At 39.1% G+C, this 18,363-nt stretch overlaps 1 protein-coding gene across 1 annotated transcript in view; it reads right to left on the bottom strand.

The window, feature by feature from the left end:
• The window catches only part of racgap1 (Rac GTPase activating protein 1), a 73,141-nt gene extending 55,072 nt beyond the window's left edge, over positions 1–18,069 (bottom strand). The window contains exon 1 of the mRNA XM_039746784.1: positions 17,888–18,069. The gene's annotated coding sequence lies outside the window, so the exon portion shown is untranslated. The remainder of the gene's footprint in view (positions 1–17,887) is intronic.
• Between the last annotated feature and the right edge of the window lie 294 nt (positions 18,070–18,363).

Here is an 18,363-nt window from a genome sequence, read left to right as displayed (position 1 = left end):
TCATCTTTTAGATGCTGCTTTTAAATATACTACCAAGCAACTTGATCTGAGCATTTACATTTTTCCCATGCAAAGAAATATTTTTTTCAAGCACTTTAGCGCTTTCATCTATGCCCAATGAGCTCACTGGGGAAGAAGATGATGAAAAAAGAAACAAACTCCTTTTCATAACAGAACCAAAACTACAAAGCATTTTAGTTTAAAGCATGGGAAAATACCATTAACCATTTTAATTGCTTATTAATGGGCATTGCCTCCCTCAGAATTTGCCCTTTCTAGCTGCTGACTATTACAATCCGACATTCTCCATTTCCCATGTGTCAGTTCACATTAAGTTGAACTACAATGCATTTGCGACACATCCATACAAAGCTGAGCTTTGTCTTTTACTTTTTTAGTCTAAATAGTGAGAATGGCAAGACAGTTTGAGAAAACACTCATATTTTGCTGAACATTAAAGGCCTGCACAAAAAACTTAATGCATTGATGTGGCTAATCCGACTATGTCTCCAGTTTTGATGTCGCTACACTGGTTACCTTTGTCATTCAGAATTGACTTTAAAATTCTGCTTATTGATTACAAAGCCTTCAATAATCTCGCTCCATCTTGTATATCGGAATGTCTGACACCTTACATTCCAAATCGTAACCTTAGATCCTCAAATGAGTGTCTGCTCAGAATTCCAAGAGCTAAACTTAAAAGAAGTGGTGAGGTGGCCTTCTGCTGTTATGCACCTAAAATCTGGAAAAGCTTGCCAATGGGAATTCGCCAGGTTAATACGGTGGAGCACTTTAAAAAAAAACTGCTAAAAACACATTACTTTAACATGGCCTTCTCATAACTTCATTTTAATTTAATCCTGATACCCTGTATATTCAATTTATTATAATAACTTTTCATGGTGGCTCTAAAATCCATACTGACCCCTACTCTCTCTTCTGTTAATTTTCCCGGTTTTCTGTGGCACCACCTAATCAAAGCACCATGATGTTCCATGGATTATAAGCCAGAAATCTACATGACCGTCATCATCAAGTCCTTCAATGAGAACCCCAAATACAAAGAGGACTGTTTCGTTTATGTTAGGTAGAATACCCAGAGGGGGCTGGGTGGTCCCGTGGCCTGGAACCCCTGCAGATTTTATTTTTTCTCTCAGCCGTCTGGAGTTTTTTTTTGGTTTTTCTGTCCTCCCTGGCCATCGGACCTTACTCTTATTCTATGTTAATTAGTGTTGTCTTATTTTAATTCTCTTTGTCTTTTTTTTCCTTCTTTTCTTCATCACATAAAGCACTTTGAGCTACATTACTTGTATGAAAATGTGCTATATAAATAAATGTTGTTGTTAATAAAATATTTTAATTTAGGTCTGAAATGGTTATTCTCACCAAAAAAAAAAAATGCTAATCATTTTTATGCAGTGAATGAAACAAGGAAACATACTACTAAAACAATTTGTCATGTTAACAACGCAAATCTAATAACTATACTGAATATATATTCTACCTTTGAGGCAGTATGCCTGTACTTAATAGCCATTAAATAATTCATCAAATAAGGGGTGCAATTAGTCAACATTACTTATGCCTCTTTGTTGCTTCTACAGTAAGCTATAAATATAGCATTTTACATTTTAATGCAGTTTATTATATTAAACTATAAGTATGGAATTTTCAGATGAAGCAAAATACTTCAGAAATATTATTGTACCTCTTTTAAGTGTTCCCAGTCCTTAAGAAATAATTTAAGACATTAAACAGGTAAACACCAGAGATTTTAACTTAGCCAAACAGTAAGGATTGAACATTCAAATTAAAAAAAAAAGCAAATATTTGACTATAGTCAGACTTAGGTTAACGATTCTGGACATTACATGTACATTTGTAAGTACTTTCAAACACTTTATTAAATGGTTGCATTGGCATCCACCGCAAGAACAAATGCCAAAAGAATAAAATTCTAGCTCTACTTGGGTCACCATTATTTAAATATGACAGCCACCAAAATCTCAAGCAGCTGCGCCACCAACTATTTTTCAGTCCATTACTGACAGTTGGGTGCACATGCTCTTCTTGGGGCAGCAAGCTTTTAAAGCAATCACGAAAAGAAGCTAAAATCTTTCTGAGCAACAAGTACGGACACCGCACTTCGCTACATTATAATTAGTATTTTTATTTTACTTGTGCATCTGCAAATTGTGAATTGTTTATGACACGGTTGCATAGGTCCCATATGCAACACTCAGTTGAAGTCCTGCAGTGGAACCGTATTGTAACATGTCTTGCTTCCAACCAGGCACAAGCAGAGTGGTTAAAGGTCAGGAAGAATTCAGGTTAGTTAGTAAGACAGTGACAGGGTGAGAAGAGAGAGCAAAGTAAAAGAGCAGGCAAGAGGCAGGCAGGTCAAAGGCAGACTTGTTTTATTACTTCAGGGGTGTGAAACAGGCAGTAGCAGGGTACAATTTATATGGTGGCATTCGGAATTAATAGCTAGTCGGCAACTGTGGACAAGCCCGCAAAAGCAGCTCCTGTGGGTCTCACAGGTTCATCACAGTATTAAGTCAAAGTCTACATAATCTACTCTTTTCTCATTTACAGATGTCCTTCTGGCATTGCAAGTAATCTTTACTTTCATTTAGGAGATGGGTTGTCATGTCAACGGACTGGAAAACGGGACTTGTCATCCCTATTTGGAAAAGGAAGAGTGTTCTCCTGGATTGCGGCAACTATAGGGGGATAACAAAGCTCTCGGTTCCAGTTAAGGCCCTTGCTAGGGTCAGCGATTACTTGATCACCCTTTAGCGACCTGAACAGTCTGGTTTTATACCGAAGACACCACGGCACTGAGGATTCTCATCAAGCACAAACGCGAATTTCGGCAGTTTCTTTGCAGCCTTTGTTGATTTTTATACAGCGTTCAAATCAGTTGATCGAGCTGCCCTCTGGGACATCCTGAGACTTCGCAGGATTCATTCCTCCATGCTGGGTATCATGGCCGGCCTGTACACTGGTATTGTGACTGCTGTGCAAAGTGGAGGTAGAAAATCTGCATTTTTCCCTTTCGATTCTGGATTTCATCAGTGGTCCGTTTTTGCTCCTACTCTGTTTAATGCTTGCATGGACTGGGTGCTGGGCAGGATCATGGGGTCCAGCGGCTAGGGGGCATCTGTTGGTGAAGAAAGATTTACTGATTTTGACTTTGCCGATAATGCTGTGATCTCTGCGGAGTCAATGTAGGCTCTGACTGAGGAGTCTGAGGGTCTGGGCTTGTGAGTGCCCTGATAAAAACCAAGATCAGACCTTCAATGACCTCTTGAGCACAGCCATCAGCAGTGTGTCTGTCTGCGGAGAAAGTGTCGTCCTCATCAAGAGGTTTACTTACCGCGGCAGTGACATTCATGTCTCTGTTGACTCTTCCTATGAAGGTCAAGAGGTCACCGGAAAGGGATGTATGGCACTCCCGATATCTCTGTAAAAGGACGAAGGTCCAAGCCTTTAGAGTCCTTTTGCTTCCTGTTTTGCTATAATATATATATATATATATATATATATATATATATATATATATATATATATATATATATATATATAGTTGATTGACATGAATGCTATCCAGTGCCCCGAGATGAAGATTGGACTCATTTGGTACTGTGTCTCTTCAGAGAATCCTTGGGTACCTCTGGATTGACTTTGTGTCAAACGAGGGTTTGCTCATAGAGTCCTGAATGAGGCACATTACTTGCATTATGAGGGAGCGCCAGTTATGGCATTATGGCAACGTGGAGCGATTCCCAGAGGGTGATCCGGCTCACAGGATCCTCATTGTTGAGGACCCAAGAAGCTGGACCGGCAAAGGTGATGCGCACATAACACCTGGCTGCGGCACTTAGATGGTCATTTCCGGAGTGTGGAACTGGACTACATGTCTGCAATGGGGACAGACAACTGGGATCCCGAGCTGTTTTGTTGTGTGGTGGGTGCGGCAAGCCAGTGCATGCTCCCCAACCTGACCTAACCAGGCTTGAGTCTGTTTAAGTACACCTAATTATTTCAGCCATTGTGTGTTAAACTAGTAGCCACGCACAACAGACTAGTTGTGTGAAAAGGCATATTAGCTGACAAGACTCTTTAAAGTTGGGATCTTGGGGCATTATAATAAAAGAAAATCAGCATTATAATAGTTATTTTCCATTTGCTTTAATGAGAAGGCCTTAGCATTATACAACAGTCAGGGATTACAGGTTTAAGAGTGAATGAGACAGACCCAAATCCAAAATGATACCTTCACGGCACAAGAGAAAAGTTTAGAAAAAAACTGGGAAGAGTGCTGGTATGGTTAAAAAAAAAAATCAAGATTTTGGAATGGGTTCTGGCTGAACAGTTTACTAATTAGGATAAGCCGAGAATTCTAAATTATAAAAATACTGATCATGGAAGAGAAGAGAAAAAACAGATCTGTAAAATACTGCAGCAGTATTTTTTTGCATGTAAAAAGTCTCAAAATGCAAACAGGGGAGAAGAACAAAAAAAAAAAACCTAACTTTGTATTGTGCTCATTCAGAAGGAGGTAATCACTGCTGGGTGTAATGAACATACTGTATAGGGCTGTTCATAGTTTATCAGAAGAAACATCACTGCACAAAACCCACCTCTGTCTTTGTTTCTTTCAGTGCTTTAGAAAGTATGCCACCCCTGAAAACAAATTGTGCCAGTTTCATCTTATCTTCTTTTGCTTACCAAAGCTATTTGCCTCAGATTTAGATGTGATAGAGATGGGAAATTCAGTTGGTTTATGTGAAGCCTAATACCACATATGAAAATGTACATTGTACTTGTAGTTTATTTCTTTATGGAATGCATGTAAAAGCTGCAATTGTGTCAATGGAACTACACATCTGCAGTGCTTTTGGATACAAATAATTAAGGACAGTTTTTACAATCTGGCAGTTTTTAGTACATTAATGTATTCCTTTTCTGAATCAACAAAGACTCATTGTCTCGTCACTCAAAAGATAGTGGTTGTGACCTTGGTCATTCCTAGCAGCAAGCACCAAAGCAGCTCAATAGCTATGTGTAACATTGTTGACCAATCTTAAGGTGCTAGGTGTCTTAACTAAATTTTAGCCAACATTACATAATGTCGGCTATTTTGCTTCTTCAGTTACTGTAAGTTTGCTAAATGCCTATGTTTGCAAGATCAAAAACTGACCCTCTATATGAAATATACTTATCTGCGGTCTCTTTTATCTATATTGCCTTGTGCATGCAAAAGCTGTGGAAGTCTGTCTACTAGTGAAGAATGAATCAGGCTTCAGGCTCCACTCCGGCTTTACAGCTTCAGATGAAAGCAAGCAGCTCTGCCCAGGCATCTGACTTTTCTGGCTCAAAATGACAACACCACCAAACTCCAAGACTCAGCATGATGTGAAGATAAGGAAAGAATTTTTTAAACTTACATTTTTAAATATTTAAACAGTAACATACTTCTGAATGTAATACTTGGACATAGGAAGACCATTAAATTAAAATCCTTATTTATTTCCTTCAAAATTTTAAAACCTTATTTTGTTACCAGTAAACTCCATTTGCTTAAATAAATCAGCTCAGTCAACCTTTTCTTACATCTTAGTCCTAAAAGATAGCCTAAAAACACTTCTCTGGTTAATTCCAGTGTGGCAACCAAAGATGTCAAGTTTGCCAGATGGGGCCTCACAAGACTGTTAAGGCTATTTTCATTTTTAACCATTTATGTTGTGCTGCCTTGTAACTAAGGAGTTAGGTTTGAATCCCAGGCCTGGGTCCAGTTTTAACATAAGTCGTTAATTTCTGTGTGTGCTTAAGGGTTACTTTTGATGGCCTTTCAGTACCTTTTCAGATACACAGTAGTTTCTCCTGAATGTATGTTTTATTAAGGACACTGGTAAATTCACAACAGCTTCACAGTCCTTTTACTATGGCATTCTCTCTAGCTAAAGATGCCTAATTATACTGAATATTTGCAACACTCGGACCTCTGTTTCTCAAAGAAAGGAGATCGATGCACGTCTCAGGAAACATAGCACCTCAGGCAGGGCTGTGGAGTCAGTAGATAAATGCTCCGAATCCAACTCCGACGTTTCTAAATCTTCCGACTCCTCTGTATGTATATACTATGCTAATGTATTTTCTACATCCATTGAAGGAAAGGAAGGCAACATACATGTCATTTCACCACAGAACTACTGGCTAGGAAGCCAACACTCTACTATAATGCCAGATTAAAGACAAACACAATTGATTGGCGGCCGCAGATTGCGGGTGTCCACATGGACGGCAGATCCAGCTTGCCGAAAATCTCGACCACCGCCCCCATCCAAAGTAATGTGATGCCTCTGTCTGCTGCAGTGGCCGTCTCCTCTGTCAGCCAGCCGGAAGTTTAGTGCATTGTGTCACTCACCGGCCAGCTGATCAGCAGAACGAGCCTCTGCTGGAGACAGGTAGGGAGATCTGTGTTCTCGGCTCCTTCGGCCCCTTCACTAGCGCATAGCGAAAGGGAGCCGACGGAGCTGAGAACACACCAGATGATTTTCAAGGCGTTTGACGCATGATGACTCGTTGAATGGCCGAAAAATCGGCAGTGCATCTGTAAATGTATGGGGGGCTTTAGGCTAGGTTCACAGTTCCCTGTAACAGTGGAACACGACACAATGGAAAGTGGTGCCGCACCTTACCTGTGCATTACATCCCATATAGTGACGCATACAGTCAATGAAAAGCATGCTTCATGGTTACTTGACATGTTCGTTTTGTGGTAACATTATGCACTGCATGCATTGGGCTTTATTCTTACAGCAGAGAAGTAGTTCATTAGGACTGTTTGTGAATTGGGACATTTCAACTTACTTTTTCAATTCCCATTTAAATTTAGTAGGAGTCGGAGTCGGTTAACTTTTTGCTGACTCCAACTCCAGGTACCCAAAATTGTCTCCGACTCCTCGACTCCACAGCCCTGACCTCAGGTCAATCCTCAGAGATCGCTACAATGTCATTCACTGCCACCCAATGTCACAGCAGCTCTTTTCTTGACAGATATGCCACATTAACATGGCCATTATGCCACTCAGCATGTGAAAGACCCCAAAGCTCAACGACATGGAGGAAGTCTACACCTCTGGTTCTTTGGCCTTGTATGACTTTTGGCTGAACTGAGTGTATGACTGGCACTTGCTATGAAAACAATCAGTCAGCCTGTGTAATGTGCTTCATTGTCAGCAGAGCTTGTCGAGGATATTTTCCTGTCAGCAATGCTGTGTGCCCGCACCATGGTGTTTCTCCTGTAAACCACAACACACTGCCATGAGAAAGACCGGAACCTAAATTTCATATGTCTAAGTTATGAGTTGCGTTGTGCATCCCAGCATAAGCTCTCAACGGAGACCAAGATCAAGATTCATGGCACAGTGTTTTGTGACTTTGTGCAACATACAGGCAACCCTTAGCATTTTTTTTTTAGTTTTAGTTTGTGTGTGTGTATACACATATTGTATACATATATTTACACATATTTTTACTTTTTGTTTTAATACATTACACTTTATCACATTTCTGAATCAGTCCATATTTCTGTAGTGATTTTGCTGACCTTGCAAACATGGAGGAAAAAACAAATCACTGAATGACATGTTTATGTGAGGTAGAATGCCCAGAGGGGACTGGGCGGTCTCATGGCATGGAATCCCTGCAGATTTTATTTTTTTTTCTCCGGCCGTCTGGAGTTTTTTTTTGTTTTTTCTGTCCCCCCTGGCCATTGGACCTTACTCTTATTCTATGTTAATTAATGTTGACTTATTTTCTTACTGTGTCTCTTATTTTTCTATTCTTCATTATGTAAAGCACTTTGAGCTACATTTTTTGTATGAAAATGTGCTATATAAATAAATGTTGTTGATGTTATTTGAAAATGCAACACCTTTAGTTATCTACTCATTTAAATCAATAAAAACCAACAAGAATATCACCCTGCCCTCAATGCACACAAGACAGAGGCCATTCCTGGATGGAGCTCAAGGTATATGTATGCAATTTACGCACATCAAGTCGATTGCAGAGTCAGAACCAAATTGACTTTGAAAAAACTTGCTAACTCCACGCAACTAAACTGGAATTTGAATTATGTATACATATTTTAATACTATAAACAGATATTAGAAACTACTACTACTACTACAAAGTAGGCAGACTAGAACAAAAGTATTGTCCTGTGTGCTACTAGAGAAGCAGATATTTGCACAGAATTTTGTAGCATCCAATTAAGACATACAATTCGCTTAAGCACATCGTTTCTACTACAGGTCAGGTCAGGTGGTGGAGCATGCACCAGTACAGCGCATTGCAGCACCCACCACACAACGAAACAGCTTGGGATTCTGGTTGGCAACCCCCAACCCCGAGGCAGGCATACGGTTTAGCCCCATCTGTCTGCTACAAGCCAGGTGTTACATGGGCATCCTCTTGGCCTGGTCCAGCCACTAGAGTCTTCAACAATGGGGATCCTGCAAGCCGGATCACCCTCGCGGAATCGCGCCACACGTCCTTAGTGCCACTAACTGATAACTGATGCTCACTCACAATGCAGGTAATGTGTCTCATTTGGGACTCCATGAGCAACACAAAGTCAAACCAGCGGTACCCAAGGATTCTCCGAAGTGACACAGTACCAAAGGAGTCCAGTCTTTGTCCTCAGATCACTGGATAGCATCCATATCTCACAAACACCCTTCTGGTTTCTGCTACAATTAATTTAAATCTTACATTTTCACCAACCTATACTTCTCTTAATAGCCAAAGTAGGGTACCTACTAGCTTATGCTGCCTAACATTTTTACACCGATCACTGGTGAGCAGAAGGGGGAATAAGTTGAGATTGCTCTTCAAATACACAAAAATAGGCAGATAGAAACATTATAGACAGTGTGAAAACTCTAGCTTGGTCTTTAAAAATGAAAGCGGACATAAATAATTTGGAAAGTGAAACAGCTAAACAAAAAGTTAAATTCAGCTTGACACCAAGTTATTACAGGCCTAAACTAGCTTCTAATTAAGAGGGTGAATGCAACAAAAACAATGGTAGTCCTCTAGAACAGAGCTTGCCTATTAGTCACATTTCTTTCATTCTACTGTAAGTACAGTTTAACTTGTAAGTTCAGCGCAGATCAAATGACCTATGAAAGCAGTGATAATCCAGTTTACTTTTCCATAGATCTAAATGGGTCAAAAGGCAGCTTCTGTACTAAACACTCAGTCCTAACAAGCCAACAATTCTTTGACTGGTGAGCGGCAGCCATAGTACGTACATCTACTTTGAAACAAAGTATGCATCGATCACAGTTTCATAACTAACATCTTCAGAAAGCATAAAACTGACAGTTATGTATAGTAAATAAATCCATTTATTTTTCAGTACTGCAAAAATTTGATTCTTAATAAATGAATGCTCACAACTTACAAAAATATGCATACTATTCTGATATTTTTAACTTACAAAAAAACAAAATTATAACACAGTATTGCTCCTACACAGCCAACTGTTTGAATGCAATCAATCTTTCTTTTATAAAGAACTTTTAAATGACAAAATATACCAGTTTAAACCAAACCACCCATCCCCCATGAAAAAATAAGCAATTTTTAAAATTTTCAATGTGTGTTGCATGGCAACAGCCAAGTATAAAAAGCCGAAAAAAGGGAAAAATCCTTTGCACAAAAACAGAGTAATCCTGAAAAAAAAATATGTTCAAAGACTATGGACAAGGATTAACATTTATGGAAACAATCATCAGATTACTGTCTGTAAAAACACAAACTGAATGCAACTGGACTTCTTAAAGTCAAGTGAAAAACTGGCAGAAGGAGGCCTTAAAGTGACAAATTAAATATTTTCTTTATTTCATGAAAGCAGTGATACGTCCAATTTACTTTGCTGTACACTTAAATGGGCCCGAAGACATCCTGCATGGAAACAGTAATTCAGTTTCAGTGCCAAGCACTGACTCCTAACAAGCCGACTACAAATCTTCATTGACTGTTTGAGTGAGAACAGTAAAATATTTTGGCAGCCCTGGACGATAAACTCAGAACTTCTTATTGACTAGTTGGAGAGTAAGACTAATGTCTTGAATTGTGATACATAAATGGAAGTCATATTCTATGTAAACCAAACTTCATAATGAGGAATGCAACTTTATATTTATACACTGTGTATGAATAAAGAGATTGACACAATAAGGTATTAAACTGTATAACAAATTGCTTAGAGGTACAAATGCAGCTACTTTTAAGCATCACATTGTAGGAGAGGCATTTAAACATTATTTCAGTTCTTATATTATCTATTTTTAAGGATCACACTTAATTTTTTGGTTTGAATGTATGTGTGCGTTATTAGCAGCTCAAAAAGGAAAATCAACATGAGGTAAATTTTACATAAAATAAAAAGCAAACACCAAGTATAAAGAGATGTATCCAATGTGACTTTACCTATATAAAGCTTTGTCCCATTCACAGTATTCTCACCATATCTCTCAGGTATATGTAGTCGTCTTTGTAGAGAAATATCGAAAATCTTCATAATTAACAGGCTTTTGGAATTTTACAATTCTAATGGTGCCAAGTGCCACCTAAAGTGAGCAACTCCATTTTTAGTTATGTCCCTGGACTTGTATATTGACACACAAACACAGCAGGCATATGACCAAAAGTAGTCAAAAATTTTTTTAACGTATATCTAAAACATGTAAACCCGTTGAGAGCACCCAACTGAAGTTTTGACTCTGTTACAACGCACTCCCTAATGTATGCACAATGTGTGGGTGTGTAGTACTGCCTACTCAAAGATTCAGTTAACATGGGCTTGTTTTCCTCCCTGTTACCCAAACACACAGTGCATCTGGAAAGTATTCACAGTGCATCATTTTTTCCACATTTTATGTTACAGCCTTATTCCAAAATGGATTAAATTCATTCTATCCTCAGAATTCTACACACAACACCCCATAATGACAATGTGAAAAAAGTTTGAGATTTTTGCAAATTTATTAAAAATAAAAGAAAGCACATATACATAAGCATTCACAGCCTTTGACATGAAGCTAGGCAGCAGTAGCTCAGTCAACCCGGTAGAGCGGGTTGTCCAGCAGTCGGAGGGTCGCAGGTTCGATCCTGGCTCCCGGCATGAGAATGCAGCTGTTGTATCCTTGGGCAAGACACTTAACCTACCTTGCCTGCTGGTGGTGGTCGGAAGGATTGGTGGCGCCAGTGTTCGGGCCTCGCCTCTGTCAGTGCGCCCCAGGTACTGACAAAGTAGCTTATCATCACCAGCGTGTGAATGTGTGGGTGAATGTTGTGTTGTGAAGCGCCTAGGGGGGTTCAAATATCAAATACAGGCCAAATTGAGCTCAGGTGCATCCTGTTTTCCCTGATCATCATTGAGATGTTTATGCAGCTTCATTGGAGTCCACCTGTGGTAAATTCAGTTGATGTGACAGGATTTGGAAAGGCACACACCTGTCTATAGAAGGTCCCACAGTTGACAGTTCATGTCAGAGCACAAACCAAGCATGAAGTCAAAGGAATTGTCTGTAGACCTCCAAGGCAGGATTGTCTTGAGGCACAAATCTGGGGAAGGTTACAGAAAAATTTCTGCTGCTTTGAAAGTCTCAATGAGCACAGTGACCTCCATCATCCGTAAGTGGAAGTAGTTTGAAACCACCAGGACTCTTCCTAGAGTTGGCCGGCCATCTAAACTGAGCGATCGGGGGAGAAGGGCCTTAGTCAGGGAGGTGACCAAGAACCCGATGAACACTCTGTCAGAGCTCCAGAGGTCCTCTGTGGAGAGAGGAGAACCTTCCAGAAGGACAACCATCTCTACAGTAATCCACCAATCAGGCCTGTATGGTAGAGTGGCCAGATGGAAGCCACTCCTTAGTAAAAAGGTACACGGCAGCCCGCCTGGAGTTTGCCAAAAGGCACCTGAAGGACTCTCAGACCATGAGAAACAAAATTCTCTGGTCTGATGAGACAAAGATTGAACTCTTTGGTGTGAATGCCAGGCGTCACGTTTGCAGGAAACCAGGCACCGCTTATCACCAGGCCAATACCATCCCTACAGTGAAGCATGGTGGTGGCAGCATCATGCTGTGGGGATGTTTTCATCAGGGACTGGGGCTCTAGTCAGGATAAAGGAAAAGATGACTGCAGCAATGTACAAAGACATCCTGGATGAAAACCTGCTCCAGAGCGCTCTTGACCTCAGACTGGGACGACAGTTCATCTTTCAGCAGGACAATGACCCTAAGCACACAGCCAAGATATCAAAGGAGTGGCTTCAGGACAATTCTGTGAATGTCCTTGAGTGGCCCAGCCAGAGCCCAGACTTGAATCCAATTGAACATCTCTGGAGAGATCTTAAAATGGCTGTGCACCGGCGCTTCCCATCCAACCTGATGGAGCTTGAGAGGTGCTGCAAAGAGGAATGGGCGAAACTGGCCAAGGATAGGTGTGCCAAGCTTGTGGCATCATATTCAAAAAGACTTGAGGCTGGAATTGCTGCCAAAGGTGCATCGACAAAGTATTGAGCAAAGGCTGTGAATACTTATGTATGTGTGATTTCTCAGTTTTTTTATTTTTAATAAATTTGCAAAAACCTCAAGTAAACTTTTTTCACGTTGTCATTATGGGATGTTGTGTGTAGAATTCTGAGGAAAAAAATGAATTTAATCCATTTTGGAATAAGGCTGTAACATAACAAAATGTGGAAAAAGTGATGCGCTGTGAATACTTTCCGGATGCACTGTATGTTAGCTAGAGACATAGGAGGACACAGTCACGTGGCCAGTTTGCATGCGGCAGTGACATAGCACCCTGTTCCCGATATCTGCTTCAGAATAGTAAGTTTACACTTTTTACACTAAATTTATATCTGCATTCATACAGTATACACACACACAGACAGAAAACAGACAGTCAAAATTAGCGTATATACTAGCGGATAAGTAGGGACTTCATTTTACCGTATAATTTCCGGTATTTTATAATGTCGGTCGTACAAGTCAAATGTGGAAAACTCACACTATTGGTCGAAGAGATTATGATATCTAAATGCCCACATGAAAGAGTAACCACGAGCCTACGTGACCACACAGTAATACCCAAACTATTCCTAAGTGATGTTTGTACTGTTTTGTGTGTCTCACACCCTCATACACACCTTTATCATAAGATCATCCCTTATCTATGATGCTGCATTTGATCAGAAGAAAATACAAAGCTGGCTTTAAATTAAAAGTCGTTGAAGTGGCAAAAGAAATTGGTAACTGCGCTGCTGCAACAAAATTCGATACGTCTGAGAAAGTGGTGGGTGTGAGATTGGAGGTAGCAAGATGAAAAAAAAAAAATAAAAATGTGTTGCATTTTTGAACGGGACTATAAGTTGGAGTCTGATTTTATGAACGTTTTTCTGGGTTTCCAAGACCCGACTTATATGTGGGTATATCCAGCATATTATTACTAATGGTACTGCTATGTATATACTTATATACAACTTTTGTAGACAATTTATGTGCCACATATGGTAAATGTTTTGAACATGATGGCAAACAGATTGAGACATTCCTGTAAATCATCTTGCACATATGAAGTATTTTGTGAATAAATTGTTTACCATTCAAATAACATAACTTGACTCACCCTGTATATATATTGATTAAAAGATATATATCATATACATATGACTACAGTATGTAGCAAAAGGAAAGTGAAAGAAATAAAAAAACATGAGAAGCATTTATATTAATGATCACATGCAAATAAAGACAAACAGGAACTAACTAAAGTATAATCTTGAACTTACTAGAACAGTGGCTTCCAAACTGACTGTGACTGCAGGTTTTTGTTCCAACCACAGTCACGATAAGTGATAATTGAAAATAATTGATCTCATTTAGTAAATTGCCCCCCCCCCTTACTCTGCATTAAGAAAAGCACAGAAGTATGATTTTTAAATTATAAGACATTTAAAAATATTTTTATTTTTTGTTATAGCTTTAACCGCTTAAATCTTTTTTGTTGTTTTCCTATTATTTTTCCCCTTATTCTGTGTAGTCTGCCCCCTTTCATTGTATCCTACTAATGACAATTAACAACGTGCAAACGGACACCTGGGCGAACAACACTAAATGATGAAAGCCTGCAGCCGCTTCAGCATCAGGCCCATTAATTAGTCGATAACGGAAAGGCAGAATGGAAATTGGGATGAACTTAAAGTATATCAAAAAAAATTCACATGTAACTGTTTAACTTTTATTAAATCGTATTAACATACTTTTGTAATTTCTTCATTGAACTCAAAACACGGAAACTTGGTAATAACAGTTTACTTAATTAGAGTAGGAGTTCAATTAAAAACACAAGTTGGTTGGAACAAACACCCGCAGGCCCATTTACTTTGGTAGGGAGAAAAAATATTAAGATTGTGATCATCAATTTTACTTTAGCAGATTTCATACCGTAGATCTGATCTTTTGTGATCATCAATTAATTTAATTCTTATATAGCACACTAAAATAAGAGGATGGTTACATTATGTTAGTTTAGGTTAGGTTTGGTAGACTATTATTCCAGGGGGATATTTGTTTGCACCAGGAACGTACAAAGACATACAGTGTTACACAGATACAAAAAATAGTCTAAGAAACAACCGAAAGCAAGTGTTATCAAAAGTACACAAGCTCAAGATTAGTACAAGGTAAAAAATTAACCTTTAACGGTATTGCAACAGCGCTGACAATTTGCATCAGCCATGGAAAAGTCACTCATAGTATGAGCTGGCATTCGATCATAGAAATGAGCAGCTTCAGGGCCTGCAGCAGGGCTGTGTATGAAAAAAGGCAAGCCTGCAATATTGCAAACAAAATTCCTTCTAGTGTGGCAATGGCAAGCAGTCTTTTGAAGGATAGCAAGCTACTTAAAAAGAGCCATGTAAAGAGCAAAAGGATCCATTTTAGGACTCAATGCTGGCACTTCATTGGTATCAGGAGTGGGATAAAAAGATTAAAAAGATGGTGTGATGATTGACCAGCCCTTCCCATCTCATTTAACCAGGAATGATGAACATACTTGTCAAGTATTTTAGTTTATCATTTCTGCTGGAAATACCAGAGTACAGGGCAACCAAAAATGTAAGGATTAATTTAAGGATTTACTTTGGTTAAGACAAACTGACCCACTTAATAAAATAGCTACAAGCAGACCAACTGCTGCATTTCATAGAGCCAAAAAAGGTCTACCCCCAAATTAAAAATGTCCTCAAAAATCGGGAACGTAAAACTAAAAACAACTTGTTCGGATAAACAGATAAAAATATTTTGGAGATGTATTTAGTGATCTTACATGTGAGAGAGTTCAGCCAGTAATGGCTGGGAAGCAGAGTTCTCATCACTTATCACTCCTTCCGTCAATGACCTAATGCAAGTGCAACTGACAAACCTTTCATTATCCTCACATGTTCAGAGCTTACACTTGTTTGATAACACCAACAAATGACGGGACGGTGAAAGTTAATATTTAATAGCCTGGACATTGCACGGTGAGAAAAAAAAAGGAAGCTACGTGCCAACCCTGGATGAAATAATAAGGTACCTGTGTAACCTGTAACCTCCCCCATGGAGCCCAACACTAGAATGGGTAGGGGGAACCTTATGCAACTCAAAACAATTGTATGTATTTCTAATATTCCAATTCATGTTAATTCTATTTTTTTTTTATCCCAATAAATATGTTATAAATTTGTCAAAACACTTCTGTTTTCCTTTGTCATGCCGTCCATCGGGTTAGTACAGAAGTAACACTGCCATCAGTTTAGTACATAAATACTGTACCAAAAATAAATACATTGCAACATAATCTCTCTTTTGAAATATTAATAATTCTTTGCATTTATATAGCGCTTTTCTCACTACTCAAAGCACTCAGCAATTGCAGGTTAAGGGTCTTGCTCAAGGGCCCAACAGAGCAGAGTCCTTTTTGGCATTTATGGGATTCGAACCGGCAATCTTCCGATTGCCAGTGCAGATCCCTAGCCTCAGAGCCACCACTCTGCCTTAAATTTCTATTTACCCTTCAGGGTAACTCCCAAAAGTGCTGGCACATAAACCATAGTTGCATACCTGTTCCCACAAGTAAATAACCTTAAAAACAGAAGCCAAATTGACAAGTCCATTAAAAGTGGCATGTCTAGCCAACACACAATATGCCATCTTCATGCTACAGAGAAACAATTTAGGGTGGGTACCGACCCATGCCAATGCTGTGCTTTTCAAAGCACTTTAAAGGAATGGCATAACATGGCAGACGATTCTGGAACATCTCATTGTATTACAGTGAAGTCAGAACCTATTCCAGTATCCTTAAATACGAGCAAACTAACAATCCATGATGGAATCCTAGTCAAGTCCACACACACACACAGCAAAGAAGCCATTGTTAAATAATTCAAACATCCAAACTCCACAGGGTCACCGGGCGGGCAGGAAATCAAACCATGGTATCTTGCACTGGGAAACAGCCGCTTCAACCATCGCACCATGTACTATTAAACCCATCCAAATCGGCAAATAATCTGATGAACAAAAATTCATTAATTTGACAACAGGGTCTGAATTATTTACATGATCTCATTTTAGATCATTTTGGCTTGCTGTTTCTTTGCAGAAAACAGTGAACTTGCAGCTTTTGATGCAGCTGTAATTATCAATGACTACTTATGAACAGTGAAAGCAATGATACAACAAAACAAGTTTCCAGATGTTACACTTTGATTACATATTTATGAAGTAAGATGCTCAGTATCACGATGCAAGAGGTGAAGCCTTAAGAACTGTGGTAAAAAAGGCAATCTCCTTAGCCATTAGAGCACATAATGATGTTCACGCTCTGCAACTTTGGAATCAATCTTTATTTTACATAGTGCTATTAACAAACAGGCCATCACAAGGTGTTTTAAGCAGGATAATAAGGATATAAAACACTGCACCATGGACATAATGGTTATACTTAAAAGGTAAATAAGCTAATATAAAGGTAATGACTTTAGGGGTCTTTACAGACTACAACAGTTGAATACAGTGTAAGGGTAAATAATAAAATGAGCTAGAAGAAAAATGTGAAAAACAATTCGGTCTAGAGGTAAATTAATTATGCATATAAGAACATATGTATCATAAGGCCAACATCAACCCAACAAATCTGTAGCTTTCCCACGAATAATTTGAATGCTGTAAATAGATGTTTAGCTGCCAGATGACAGAGTAAAAAAAAAATGATTTCAATAGAGAAATTTTAAAAGATGTATGCGCTGTGTTTATGTAGATATCCACACGTTTAAGCGAATTTTCTGGATTTTTCAAAACAATCTTTATAGAGCCACAAGTAGCCCACCCTCACACCGGTAAATAACGTACCAAAGATATCGATCGAGGAGTTTCACAAAGAGTTTCGATTAACAACACAGCGTAGAGAAAAAGGTAACGACTTTCAATTGCAAAAATAAAATGAACCCAATTTAATGCATTCTAGCATAATTACGTCCCCCGAGTAAAATCATCAGACAAATGAACAATAACAATACATTAATGGCAATTCAGTCTGACATGTTTTCACCTATGAGAAAATGAGGGAATACGAAGAGATGCAGGATTAAAAAAAAATAAAACTGTGGTGCTTATTCTTGTAAACCACCAATACGCTAAATCAATAAATTACTCCTGTATAATTCAGCATTGCCTTTTCCAACTTATTTACAAAGGGGATTAGTTTTCATCGGACGGCGGCAAACAAACTGCACATTTTCCGCACTTACCCCCAAAATATTCCCTTCCAGGAAAACTTTTTAGTGTTGATAATGAAAACAGATTTCTTTTCTCCGAGAGGCTTTTTTTATTTTTTACTCAAGTTGTTCCTGTTTTAATCGCAGCTCCATTTCGTTTCTCATGCGCTCCACTCCTAACAGTTTTCTATTCAATTCAAACTTTTGCCGCCGGCCAATCGCCGCGCACAAGGCTGCGTTCGGCTGATGTCGTCACACGAGAGGCGGGGAGTTTTACGTCGTGAAACGAGCCGACCATCTGCTGAGCCATGTTGGTAGTGGAGGCGCATGCGTAGAATCCATTTTCAGTCTCCTTTCCCAGCCTTTGCGTGCTACGTACCGCACTGCGTGGTACAGATAGTAGTACGTTAGTTGGCCTGAGGAAGCAGTGCGCTGGATTGTTTTCTTTATATGCCTGTCTATCAATGCATTCTACAATGTTTGATTATCAAATGTTTACCAGGGAGCAC

This window comes from Polypterus senegalus, chromosome 3 (assembly GCF_016835505.1).
Source record: "Polypterus senegalus isolate Bchr_013 chromosome 3, ASM1683550v1, whole genome shotgun sequence".
In the NCBI taxonomy this organism is placed as follows: Eukaryota; Metazoa; Chordata; class Cladistia; order Polypteriformes; family Polypteridae; genus Polypterus; species Polypterus senegalus.
The sequence above is the reverse complement of the archived record's forward strand: the minus strand, read 5'-3'. Positions and strand labels throughout refer to the sequence as shown.